The following is a 14,625-nucleotide window of genomic DNA, read 5'->3' as shown; positions in this document are numbered from 1 at the left end:
ATTGCAATCTACTGTAACTTTACACTGCTTACATTACTTTTCTTGCTATTACCTGCATAATTTTGGTTTGTGTACATACATCTTGTGTATATATCTTATCCTCATAGTGAGGGTACTCACTGAGATACTTTTGGCATATTATCATAAAAATAAAGTACCTTTATTTTTAGTACTTCTGTGTATTATGTTTTCTTATGATATTGTGCATATGACACCAGTGGTATAGTAGGAGCTTTACATGTCTCCTAGTTCAGCCTAAGCTGCTTTGCCATAGCTACCTTCTATCAGCCTAAGCTGCTAGAAACACCTCTTCTACACTAATAAGGGATAACTGGACCTGGCACAAGGTGTAAGTACCTCTGGTACCCACTACAAGCCAGGCCAGCCTCTTACATTGGTTGTGCAGCGGTGGGATAAGTACTTGTAACTATTTACCACTTTGTCATTGTGTACTTTTCATAAGAGAATAATATACAAAACAGTTCAGTGTATGTACACCTAACCAAAAAGTTTTGCTTTTCTCCTCTTAAACCTTTTTACAAAGTTCTGAAAAGTATTCTAAAACATCTAAAGTTTCTAAAAAGTTAGAACAAGTTTTTTTTTCTCTGTTCTTCAAAAAGTTCTGAAACTTTTTCTTCCTTCTTACTATTTCTAAACCTTTTACTATCATGTCTGTAGAAGACTCTACTCTTAAAACGGTCAATACTACTTATGACATGACAATTTAAATTACAAGAGCCTAAGGAGTCTCTGCTTAGATAGAGGTTTAGTGATAGGAAAGAACCCCACAAAAGAGTTTCTATTTAACATGCTTATTGTGAATGATTAGTCCCAAGCAGGCACATCAAATGAGAGGTTAATAGAAGGTTCCCATTCTGACTCGGGGGATCTCCTTGAGGGAGGTGGGGAGGGTTCTGAACAAGATCTGCCCCCTAGCAGGACACCCAGTAATGTTGGTAGTAATGGAGGTTCCCATCACAGTAGAGGAGTCTTTATTCCTGGAGGCCAAGTTGCTAGGGTTCAGTCAGTTAGGTACAGACCCCCCTCTGTTGGTTCCAATTACTCTTCTGTGTCCAAGCATTCCCAACCCACCCACCCTGAAGACAACATGTTAGAAAGGGAATTCAAAAAGTTGAGGGTTGAAGAGACCAGACTGAAGTTTAAACTGCAACAGCTGGCCTTAGATAGGGAATCCCTAGACCTAGAGAAGGAAAGCCAGAGATTGGGGTTTGGACCCCATGATGGCAGTAGCAGTATTCCTGATAGTAATCCTGTTAGAGAGCATGATTCCAGGAATCTGCACAAGATAGTCCCCTCTTACAAGGAGGGGGATGACATCAACAAGTGGTTTGCTGCACTTGAGAGGGCCTGTATGGTACAGGGGGTCCCTCAAAGGCAGTGGGCTGCTATATTGTGGCTATCTTTCACTGGAAAGGGTAGGGATAGGCTCCTTACTGTTAGAGAAAGTGATGCTAACAATTTTGCAGTTTTAAAGGATGCACTATTGGATGGATTTGGCTTAACCACTGAAGAATACAGGATTACGTTCAGAGACACCAGAAAAGAGTCCTCACAAGACTGGATAGACTTTGTTGACTGTTCAGTGAAGGCCTTGGAGGGGTGGTTACATAGCAGTAGAGTTTCTGACTATGAAAGCCTGTATAATCTTTTTCTGAGAGAGCATATTCTGAATAACTGTGTGTCTGACTTGTTACACCAATATCTAGTGGACTCAGATCTGACCTCTCCCCAAGAATTGGGAAAGAAGGCAGACAAATGGGTCAGAACAAGAGTGAACAGAAAGGTTCATACAGGGGGTGATGAGGATGGCAAGAAGAAAGATGGTGAGAAATCTCAGGATAAGCATGAGGATAAGGGTAAAACCAAATATCCTTCTTCAAATCCTAAACACTCTTCAGGGGGTGGGGATACATCAAATTATTCCTCTTCTTCACAACATACACACATTAAAAAGCCTTGGTGCAATGTGTGTAGAAATAAAGGCCATTGGCAAGGGGATAAGTCCTGTCCAGGTAAACCCCTGAGCCAACCACCACTAATACATCAAACTCTAGTGCCCCTAGCAGTAGTGGTAATAGTGGTGGGACTACTGGCAACAGTCAAAGTAAAGGTGTAGTTGGGTTCACTTATGGGTCCATCATAGAAACTGGGGTTGTCAGTCCCAAGACAGTTTCTGTCACACCTAGTGGCATTGGCCTTGCCACACTGGCTGCTTGTCCCCTTACAATGGATAAGTACAGGCAGACAGTTTCAATAAATGGTGTTGAGGCCCAGGCCTACAAGGACACAGGTGCCAGTATCACTTTGGTGACTGAAAACCTAGTGCCTCCTGAACAACACATCATTGGACAACAATACAAGATTATTGATGTCCATAACTCCACTAAGTTTCTTCCCTTAGCTATAGTTCAGCTTAGTTGGGGTGGAGTTACTGACCCTAAGCAGGTGGTAGTGTCACCTAGCTTACCTGTAGACTGTCTCTTAGGTAATGACCTGGAGACCTCAGGTTGGGCTGAGGTAGAGTTTTATACCCATGCAGCCATGCTGGGTATCCCTGAGGAATTGCTTCCTCTCATTTCTACTGAAATGAAAAAGCAAAGGAGAGGAACAGGCCTGAAAACTCAGGATCCTTCTACAACAACAGGTAAAAAGGGCATCACAGTATCCCCTACCCACCCTGCCATTCAGGATACCATTCCTGTGGTAGGAGAAACCTCTCCTGGGTTGGCACCTGTACCAAGGGAACCATCAGCTGGCACAGCTGTACTCCCTGAGGTGGAAGTACCTCTCTGTGGGATAACTAATATTGGTGAGAACAAGTCCACCATTGTAGTTAACATGGAGCATCCCTCCAACCCTCCCAGAGAAACTTTAGTGCAGCAACCCTGCACTGCCTCAAAACACTTAGGACAGCAGCCCTGCCCTAGTGTGGAGCTCATAGGACAGCATCCCTGCCCTGCTCCAAAACAAGAGAAACAGCATCCCTGTTCTCTCTTCCAGCCATATGGACAAAGTTTTTGCCCAGCTATGGCTTTACTGAGACAGCATCCCTGTCTGGCATTCTCATCACTAGAAATAGGTCCAGTGGACAATCTCCACTGTTCTAAACTAAAACTTACTGATAGGAACTCTGAGAATATAGCTTCACATTGTTGGTTAGCTAAAAAACTTCAAACAGGGTGGTTTACATCCCCACATGGAAGTAACCAAATAGTGGATGATAAAGGAAGTAATCAGTCTATTGCAGAGCTACTCTCCACTTATCACCACTTAGACAATAAAGACTCACCTGGCCAAGGTTAGCCTTATTGTCCTTCGTTTAGGGGGGGTTGTGTGAGAAAGTAGCCTCTTTCTAGCCTTGTTACCCCCACTTTTGGCCTGTTTGTGAGTATATGTCAGGGTATTTTCACTATCTCACTGGGATCCTTCTAGGTAGGGTCCAGTGCTCATAGTGAAAACCCTATGTTGTCAGTATGTTTGTTATGTGTCACTGGGACCCTGCTAGCCAGGACCCCAGTGCTCATAAGTTTGTGGCCTATATGTGTTCCCTGTGTGATGCCTAACTGTCTCACTGAGACTCTGCTAACCAGAACCTCAGTGGTTATGCTCTCTTTGCTTTCCAAATTTGTCACTAACAGGCTAGTGACTAAATGTACCTATTCACATTGGCATATTGGTACACCCATATAATTCCCTAGTATATGGTACTGAGGTACCCAGGGTATTGGGGTTCCAGGAAATCCACATGAGCTGCAGCATTTCTTTTGCCACCCATAGGGAGCTCTGACAATTTTTACACAGGCCTGCCACTGCAGCCTGCGTGAAATAACGTCCATGTTATTTCACAGCCATTTACCACTGCACCTAAGTAAGTTATAAGTCACCTACATGCCTAACCTTCGTCTGGTGAAGGTTGGGTGCAAAGTTACTTAGTGTGTGGGCACCCTGGCACTAGCCAAGGTGCCCCCACATCATTCAGGGCAAATTCCCCGGACTTCGTGAGTGCGGGGACACCATTACACGTGTGCACTGCACATAGGTCACTACCTATGTACAGTGTCACAATGGTAACTCCGAACATGGCCATGTAACATGTCTAAGATCATGGAATTGTCACCCCAATGCCATTGTTGCATTGGGGGGACAATTCCATGATCCCCCGGGTCTCTAGCACAGAACCCGGATACTGCCAAACTGCCTTTTCAGGGCTTGCACTGCAGCTGCTGCTGCTGCCAACCCCTCAGACAGGTTTCTGCCCTCCTGGAGTCCAGGCAGCCCTGGCCCAGGAAGGCAGAACAAAGGACTTCCTCTGAGAGAAGGTGTAACACCCTCTCCCTTTGGAAATAGGTGTGAGGGCTGGGGAGGAGTAGCCTCCCCCAGCCTCTGGAAATGCTTTGATGGGCACAGATGGTGCCCATCTACGCATAAGCCAGTCTACACCGGTTTAGGGATCCCCCAGCCCTGCTCTGGCGCAAAACTGGACAAAGGAAAGGGGAGTGACCACTCCCCTGACCTGCACCTCCCAGGGGAGGTGCCCTGAGCTCCTCCAGTGTGTCCCAGACCTCTGCCATCTTGGAAACAGAGGTGTTTGTGGCACACTGGACTGCTCTGAGTGGCCAGTGCCAGCAGGTGACATCAGAGGCTCCTTCTGATAGGCTCTTACCTCTCTTGGTAGCCAATCCTCCTTCCTTAGTAGCCAAACCTCCTTTTCTGGCTATTTAGGATCTCTGCTTTGGGGAATTCTGCAGATAACGAATGCAAGAGCTCATCAGAGTACCTCTGCATCTCCCTCTTCACCTTCTGCCAAAGGATCGAACGCTGACTGCTCAGGACAGATGCAAAACCGCAACAAAGTGGCAAGATGACTACTAGCAGCCTTGTATCGCCTCATCCTGACGGCTTTCTCGACTGTTTTCACGTGGTGCATGCTCTGGGGGTAGCCTTCTTCCTCTCTGCATCAGGAGCTCTGAAGAACTCTCCCGTGGGTCGAAGGAATCTTCCTCCTGCAACGACAGGCACCAAAAGACTGCATCACTGGTCCTCTGGGTCCCCTCTCAGCACAACGAGCGTGGTCTCTGGAACTCAGCAACTCTGTCCAAGTGACTCCCACAGTCCAGTGACTCTTCAGTCCATGTTTGGTGGAGGTAAGTCCTTGCCTCCCCACGCTAGACTGCACTGCTGGGTACCGCGTGATTTGCAGCTGCTCCGGCTCCTATGCACTCTTCCAGGATTTCCTTTGTGCACAGCCAAGCCTGGGTCTCCGACACTCCTTCCTGCAGTGCACAACCTTCTGAGTTGTCCTCCGGTGTCGTGAGACTCCCTTTTGTGACTTCAGGTGGACTCCAGTTCACTTTCCTTCCAGGTGCCTGTTCAGGTACTTCAGCGGGTGCTGCCTGCTTCTGTGAGGGCTCCCTGACTTGCTGGGCGCCCCCTCTGTCTCCTTCTCCAAGTGGCGACATTCTGGTCCCTCCTGGGCCACAGCAATACCCAAAAACCTCTAATGCAACCCTTGCAGCTAGCAAGGCTTGTTTGCGGTCTTTCTGCATGGGAATACCTCTGCTAGCTTCATCGTGACGTGGGACATCCGTCTTCCAAAGGAGAAGTCCCTAGCTCTCTTCTTTCTTGCAGAACTCCAAGCTTCTTCCAACAGGTGGCAGCTTCCTTTCACCCTCAGCTGGCATTTCCTGGGCTCCTGCCCACTCTCGACACTGTCGCGACTATTGGACTTGGTCCCCTTGTCTTACAGGTACTCAGGTCTGGAAATCCACTGTTGTTGCATTGCTGGTGTTTGTTCTTCCTGCAGAATCCCCCTATCACGACTTCTGTGCTCTCTGGGGGTAGTAGGTGCACTTTACACCTACTTTTCAGGGTCTTGGGGTGGGCTATTTTTCTAACCCTCACTGTTTTCTTACAGTCCCAACGACCCTCTACAAGCTCGCATAGGTTTGGGGTCCATTCGTGGTTCGCATTCCACTTTTGGAGTATATGGTTTGTGTTGCCCCTATACCTATGTGCTCCTATTGCAATCTACTGTAACTTTACAATGCTTGCAATACTTTTTTTGCTATTACCTGCATAATTTTGGTTTGTGTACATATATCTTGTGTATATATCTTATTCTCATACTGAGGGTACTCACTGAGATACCTTTGGCATATTGACATAAAAATAAAGTACCTTTATTTTTAGTACTTCTGTGTATTGTGTTTTCTTATGATATTGTGCATATGACACCAGTGGTATAGTAGGAGCTTTACATGTCTCCTAGTTCAGCCTAAGCTGCTTTGCCATAGCTACCTTCTATCAGCCTAAGCTGCTAGAAACACCTCTTCTACACTAATAAGGGATAACTGGGCCTGGCACAAGGTGTAAGTAACTCTGGTACCCACTACAAGCCAGGCCAGCCTCCTACATGCAGCATATCTAGATGATATTGCTGTCTTTAGCTCAACCTGGGATGATCACCTGGTCCACCTATGGAAAGGTTTGGAGGCCCTGCAAAAGGCAGGCCTCACTATCAAGGCCTAAAAGTGCCAGATAGGGCAGGGGAAAGTGGTTTATCTGGGCCACCTGGTAGGTGGGGAACAGATTGCACCACTAGTGGGGAAGATCCAGACTATTATGGAATGGGCTCCCCCTACAACTCAAACCCAGGTGAGAGACTATTTCGGCCTCACAGGATACTATAGGAGATTCATCAAGAATTATGGCTCCATAGCAGCCCCTCTTAATGATCTCACTTGCAAAAGGATGCCTAAAAAGGTATTGTGGAGAGCTAGCTGTCAAAAAGCTTTTGAGGAGCTCAAACAGGCCATGTGCTCTGCACCTGTCCTAAATAGCCCTTGCTACTCCACGAAATTCATAGTGCAAACTGATGCTTCTGAATTAGGTGTTGGGGTAGTGCTATCACAGCTTAATACTGAGGGCCAGGATCAACCTGTTGCTTTTATCAGCAGGAGGTTGACCCCTAGAGAAAAGCGTTGGTCTGCCATAGAGAGGGTGGCCTTTGCTGTGGTCTGGGCCCTGAAGAAGCTGAGACCCTACTTGTTTGGGACTCACTTAATTGTTGAGACAGACCACAAACCTCTATTTGGCTTAAACAAATGAAAGGTGAAAACCGTAAATTGTTGAGGTGGTCCATTTCCCTACAGGGGATGGACTTTACAGTGGAAGATAGACCTGGGAGTACCCACTCCAATGCAGATGGACTCTCCAGATATTTCCACTGAGACAATGAAGACTCATCTGGGCAAGGTTAGCCTTACTATCCCTCGTTTGTGGGTGGGGTGTGGGTAGGAAAGAACGATCTTTCTTGGCTATGTTACCCCCATGTGTACCTGTATGTCAGTATGTTTTTGCCTGTATCACTGGGATCCTGCTGGTCAGGACCCCAGTGCTCATAGTTTATGGCCTAATGTGTTTGTCTGCATAATGCTTAACTGTGTCACTGAGGCTCTGCAAATCAGAACATCAGTGCTTATGCTCTCTCTGCTTTTAAATTTGTCACTTTAGGCTAGTGACTTCATTTACCAATTTCAGTTGGCACACTGGACCCCCCTTATAAGTCCCTAGTATGTGGTACCTGGGTACCCAGGGCATTGGGGTACCAGGTGATCCTTATGGGCTGCAGCATTTCTTTTGCCACCCATAAGGAGCTCAGACAAACCCTTTCACAGGACTGCCATTGCAGCCTGCGTGAAATAACACACATGTTATTCCACAGCCATGTTCACTGTACTTAAATAACTTATAAGTCTAACCTATTTGTCTAACTTTCACTTACTGAAGGTTAGGTGCACGGTTACTAAGTGTGAGGGCACCCTTGCATAAGCAAAGGTGCCCCCACATAGTTCAGGGCCATTTCTCTGGACTTTGTGAGTGCGGGGATGCCATTACACATGTGCACTACATATAGGTCAATACCTATATGTAGCTTCCAAATGGTAACTCCGAATATGGCCATGTAAGGTATCTAAGATCATGGAATTGTCCCCCCATTCCAAATCTGGTATTGGGGAGCTAATTCCATGCATCCTGGGGGCTCCCCTATGGACCCCCAGTACTGCCAATCCAGCTCTCTGAGGCTTGCACTGCAGCTACAGCTGCTGCCACCTCACAAACAGGGTTCTGCTTTCCTGGGGTCTGAGCAGCTCCATCCCAGGAAGGCAGAACAAAGCATTTCCTTTGGGAGCAGGGTGTTACACCCTCTCCCTTTGGAAATAGGTGTTACAGGTTGTGGAGGGGTATCCTCTCCCAGCCTCTGGAAATGCTTTGAAGGGCACAGATGGTGCCCTCCTTGCATAAGCCAGTCTACACCGGTTCAGGGACCCCTTGTCCCCTGCTCTGCCACGAAACCGGACAAAGGAAAGGAAAGTGACCACTCCCCTGTCCATCACCACCCTAGGGGTGGTGCCCAGAGCTCCTCCAGTGTGTCCCAGACTTCAGCCATCTTGCTTTGCAAGGTGTGAAGGCACTCTGGAGGGCTCTGAGTGGCCAGTGCCAGCAGGTGACATCAGAGACCCCTCCTGATAGGTCCTTACCTGATAAGGTAGACAATCCACCTCTCAGGACTATTTAGGGTCTCTCCTGTGGGTTCTCTTCAGATTCTACTTGCAAGTTTCCAGCAGGAATCGTCTGCAACTACTACTTCATCCTCTGACCTTAGATCAACTGCAGCCTGCTCCACCAACCACTGTAATAGCAACAAAGTATCCACAAGGGATTCTTTTCTCATGGAACTTCAGCTCCATCCAGCAACTGCAACAGTTTCCACGGTGTGCATGCTCTGAGGATTCCCTGTCTTCACCTTGCACCAGAAGGACCGAAGAAATCTCCCCTGGGGTGACGGAGTCACTCCCCTGCTCACGTAGGCACCTTCCAAGTCGACGACTGGTTTTCTTGGACTCCTCTCACAGCGACGAGCATACTCCTTGGAACACAGAGGGTAGACCCCATAGACACACACTGTCCTTAGGTCCTGCTGTCGCAATTTGGAGGAGGTAAGACCTTGCCTTCTCCCAGAACAACAGTACACCTGTGCACTACGTCTTCTTCACCTCCTGAGGCCTCTGTGCACTATTTGCAAAATTCCTTCATGCACAGCCTGGCCCGGGTCCCTAGCACTCTATTCTGTGACGCACAACTTGCTGAGTTGATCTCTGGCGGCATGGGACCATCTTTTGCAGTGCTGCATCAACTGCATTTTGCACCTCCTTTGTCCCTGTGTCCTGGGACACCCATGGGTGCTATCTGGTGCTCTGAGGGCTCTCTGAAGTGCAGAGAGCTCCCTCTTCCTCCTCACACAGAGTTGAGGCCCCCAGGTCCCTGCTGGATCCAGCTAGTGCCTAGTTGACGCAAAACACGACTTTGGTGGAACCAAGGCTTGTTGAAGGAATCCAGTGTAAAAACTCACCTGCATCCAACTTCACGACATGGGGCATCTTTTGCATCATGCAGGAACCCACTGGCATCTTCTTAGGGTGCATTTCTGCAATCTTCGTCCAACCAGGGACTCTTCTTTTGCACCCTCTTCTGGGTTGGCAGGGGCTCCTGTCCTTCCGGGAACTTCTTTCGACTTCTGGACTTGGTCCCCATCTTTTGCAGGTCTTCAGTTCCAGGAATCCACTGGTTGTTGTTTGCAGACTTGGTTGGTTCTTGCAATAATTCCAATCACGAGGTGTAGTGTGTCCTATGGAAATTTGCAGTACTTTACTCCTGCTTTTCTGGGCTCTGGGGTGGGGGTAATTTAATTACCTTTATTATATTCTTACTCTCCTAGCGATTCTGCACACACTACTTGTCTAGGGGGGAATTTGTGATTCGCTTTCCACTTTCTTAGTATAAGGTTTGTGTTACCCCAAAACCTATTTTCTCCCATTGCATTCTATAGCATTTCCTATTGTTTGCGCTATCATATGCCTAATTACTTGCCTTATTTTGGTGTCTCGTGTATATATTGTGTATAATACGTACCTCCAGAAGGAGTATTGTCTCTAAGATATTTTGGGTACTGTGTCACCCGAATAAATACCTTTATTTTTGGTAACACTGAGTATTGTCTTTACTTGTGTATCAGTACTGTGTAACTAAAAGTGGCATTGCATGAGTTTTCCATGTCTCCTAGTTCAGCCTAAGCTGCTCTGCTATAGCTACATCTATCAGCCTAAGCTGCAAAAACACTACTACATTTCACTAATAAGGGATAACTGGACCTGGTATAAGGTGTAAGTACCCAAGGTACCCACTACAAACCAGGCACGCCTCCAACACTCTCCTCTGGGTGTTTCCTTAGATTCAGCTTGCAAGACTCCTCCAAGAATCCTCTGCTTCAGCTTCTGACCGTCGGATCAACCGCAGACTGCTCCAGGAACCACTGTAACTGCAACAAAGTATCCAGGACGACTCCTGTGACCTGCAACTTCAGCTCCAGCCAGCATTTGCAACAGTGTCCAAGGTGTGCATGCTCTGAGGACTCCCTGTCTTCACCCTGCACCAGAAGAACTGAAGGAATCTCCTGTGGAGTGAGGGAGTCACTTTCCTGCTCCTGTAGACACCCTTCTGCGATGACGACTCGTTCTCTGGGACTCCTCTCCTGATGACGAGCATGCTCCCTGGAACACAGGTGGTGGAACAACGTGACCCAGACTGTCTTAAGTTCTAGCTGTCCACATTTGGAGGAGGTAAGGTCTTGCCTTCCCAGTTTGCCGCAGTACCTCTGTTCACTACATCATCTCCAGCTCCTGGGGCTTCTGTGCACTTCTTCCAAGAATCCTTCGTGCACAGTGTAGCCCAGGTCCCCAGCACTTCATCCTGCGGTGCACAACTTGCTGAGTTGTTCTCCGGCGGCGTGGGACCTTCTTTTGTTGTGCTGTACCATCCCACTTTGCATCTTCTTTGTCCCCATGTCCTGGGACTCCCGTGGGTGCTGCCTGGTTTTCTTTGGGCTCTCTCGAGTGCTGAGAGCCCACTCTGTCTCCTCAGTCTGAGTTGAACCTGCTTGAACCAAGGCTTGTTGGACGAATCCAGCATCACAAATAGCCTGCATCCAGAACTCGACGTGGGACATCTCCTGCACCACACAGGAACCCGCAGCAATCTTCTTTGGTGCTCTTCTGTACACTTCTTTTAACCGGAGAATCTACTTTTGCACCATCTTCTAGGTTGGCAGGGGGTCCTGTCCTTCCTGGAATCTTCTGTGATTTCTGGACTTTGTCTCCTCTCTTCACAGGTCTTTACGTCCAGGAATCCACTGGTTGTTGATTGCAGTCTTGCTTGGTTCTTGCAATATCTCTTATCATGACTTGTAGTGTGTCCTGAGGAAACTTGCAGTACTTTACTCCTACTTTCCTGGGCTCTGGGGTGGGGTACTTCACTTACCTTTGGCGTTTTCTTACAGTCGCAGCGCCCCTCTACACACTACAGTTGCCTAGGGGGAAATTTGTGATTCACATTCCACTTTCTTAGTATACAGTTTGTGTTGCCCATAGGCCTATTGCATTCTATTTTCTCACCTGTTTTTGGTCTCTAGTGTATAATACTTACCTCCATAAGGAGTATTGTCTCTAAGATATTTTTGTCCTTGTGTCACTAAAATAAAGTACCTTGTTTTTTGGTAACACTGAGTATTGTCTTTTATTGTGTATAAGTACTCTGTAACTGAGGTGGTACTGCAGGAGCTTTGCTTGTCTCCTAGTTCAGCATAAGCTGCTCTGCTACAGCTACCTCTAGACTTCCTAAGCTGCTAGAACACCGCCTAGATTTCACTAATAAGGGATAACTGGACCTAGTATAAGGTGTAAGTACCTCAGGTACCCATAACAAACCAGTCCAGCCTCCTACACTTGTGAGTAAAGGGATCGAAGCATCGCTAACTTTTCTGACTCACGGTCGCGCCTGCGGTTTTATTTTTGACACAAATCAGGTACTTTGTGTAACAACAACGTTTCAATTGTTTTCTATGGAGTATGACTCTTTTTACTTTAAAAAATCATAACTTGACATATGTATGTTGGATGGTTGTGTTTTTGGTCTTGTTTGATTTAGATAAATATGACCTTTTTTTCTAAACTGGTCCATTTTGTAGTATTTTCACTGTATTACTGTGTGCGTTGGTACAAATTCTTTACACACTTCCTTTGAGATAAGCCTGTTTGTGTCAAGCTACCAAGGAGGTGATCAGGGGTTATCTTAAATGTGTAGCTCCCTTGCCCTGACTAGAGTGAGTGTCCCTGCTTGGACAGAGTGCAAACTGACAGCCAAACAGAGACCCCATTGCTAACATATGGGCAGTGCAGAGGTGTGAAACTCTGCATGTAGTTTGTAAGTTGCAGTTTGCACAATCTTTCACGTACTACAAAACGTAGTGTAAAATGCAGTTTGTGAATGAGACCAAAATTGCAAAATGAGAGAAATTGACAGACAAGCTACAGGTGATTTTTATCTGTTGTATACTATGTAACATGAATGTTTTCTCCTCTTTCATGTTCCCTCTCACTTTTCCCACTTTCGTTGCTCCCTTTCCTAATGATGTAATCACCACTGTCATTATCATCTGGCTAGAATTGTGGTGGTGTGAATAAAGAGAGACGTGAAGACTTCTACTAGTGTCAAGGTCTTCTTACAAAATTGGCGACAAGGTTGGGACACAAACCAATGGGCAGACCACAAAACCCTGGTCTTTCCATTCACTACTAAAGGATCAGAGAGAACAACACTGAGAATATTGTGTTCGGTGTTGATGAGAGAGGGATGTAATTTCAGAGTGCAATATGTTCCAGGTTCACAAAATGTAGTTGCAGATTACCTATCCCATAGCGCACTCAGTATTGACATGGGGGACTAAGAAAAAGCCTCTGAAGAGTTTGTACTAGAAGTTAAAATGACCAACATGAATCAAAATTAATGAGGACAAAATATGAATGAAGATAATGAAATCAATACTCTTACCATGTAGATTCACAATAAGTGGCTCACTGATAAGAATTAAGTTACAAACTCAATAGTAAAATATTGGGAGGTAAGATTAGAATTAAATGATTCTGGAAAATGTATGTTGAGGAGAGACAATAATTATTCCTGTCAGAACGAGACAAAAAATTATCGACCTTGCTAATGAAGGCCATCATGGGTTCAGTCTAACAAAGAACAAGGTAGGGTCTGACTACTGGTGGCATAATATGGACTCTATGATTGAAAATGTGGATAAGAATTGTGTGGACTGTGCTAACAGTGACAAAACCCTGAAATTCACAGTACTTTCCATGTCACCTGTTGAGGTCCCAATCAGACCATGGGTAAAAGTAGCACTAGATATAATTGGGCCACTGATTGTTAAATTTATAAGAGAATGCTTTATATTAGTCTTAATTGATTATTACACATGTTGAATAGTAACTAGATGTGTCCACAACGTCACAACAAACACCTTAATCAAAAATAAGTGTGTTTTGTGATGAAGGGATACCAGAAATCATAGTCACAGGTAACAGGGTACTGTTTACTTCCCACCAAATGCAAACTGTTCTTAGTGAAATGTCTATAAAACTATTTAAAACTGCCCTGTACATCCCAAGAGCAAATGGTTTAGTTGAAAGAGTGACCAGACTATTAAAAGATTACATACAAAGAGAAGAGAAAGTGCATGTCCCAATAATCAAAGCAATAGAAGAGAGTATCAGGGCAAGTAGAACGACTCCTATTAGTATCACAGGAGTATCACCATTGTTACAGTGGAATTTGTAATAATACATTAAGGGCACAGAAGTCAGCATTAGGTGAGTTTATATTCACATTTAAAACCCTAACTGAGATGAATTAAAAAGTAATGTAAAGGTTGCACATTTGAATTATGGTGGAAGTTGTGCCTACTCTGTTGAGCATTGCGTTTACCATGGCAGACGTTGTGCCGACTTGAGTTTATTAAAATGCTAAACTGATTTATAAGTGTTTGAGAGTAATTAATCATTAGAATTAATTTTTATGATTAGAAAATATGTATGATTTATGTAGATTTACGAGTTACTAGTTTAAATTTACACGTGTATACTAATATATGCTTAATGTGATGTATTAATGATTGCAATTAACATTGAAATGCTTTACATATTTTATCATATATTACTAATTAAATATATTCATGAATTTTTATAATTTGTGTGGTATAATCATGCTTATATTAATGCACTGTATTTCTTGTGTTAGCATCATTAGGCCTGAAGTTTAATATTTGCTGCATTAATGAAAGAGCTGAATAATTTCCTTCCCTTTAAAATGTTTTTTTTTCACTAGACTGTTTCACATGTTGCGGCATTGTCGTTGGACGAGTAGAATAAAATTAGGGAAGAATTGGACATTTGCATTTACATATTGCAGGTCCCCTTTTGTACAAGATGCTTGTAAAATCGAGCTTGGAACTGGTACATGGAGAGCACTGAAGAATTGGACATTAAGACAGACCCCATTGTTTAATCATTCGGTATCATGGGAAAGGAGAAAACTGTTGTGAGCCATGGGAAGATTTTGGAATGTATCAACTAATGTAAGAGTTGCGAGTTGTTGCCGGTGTCACACAGAAGGAGAGATTACTTTGCACCTATTTGTCCTATA

Source organism: Pleurodeles waltl, chromosome 10, assembly GCF_031143425.1.
Source record: "Pleurodeles waltl isolate 20211129_DDA chromosome 10, aPleWal1.hap1.20221129, whole genome shotgun sequence".
NCBI lineage: Eukaryota > Metazoa > Chordata > Amphibia > Caudata > Salamandridae > Pleurodeles > Pleurodeles waltl.
This window is presented reverse-complemented; position numbering follows the sequence as displayed.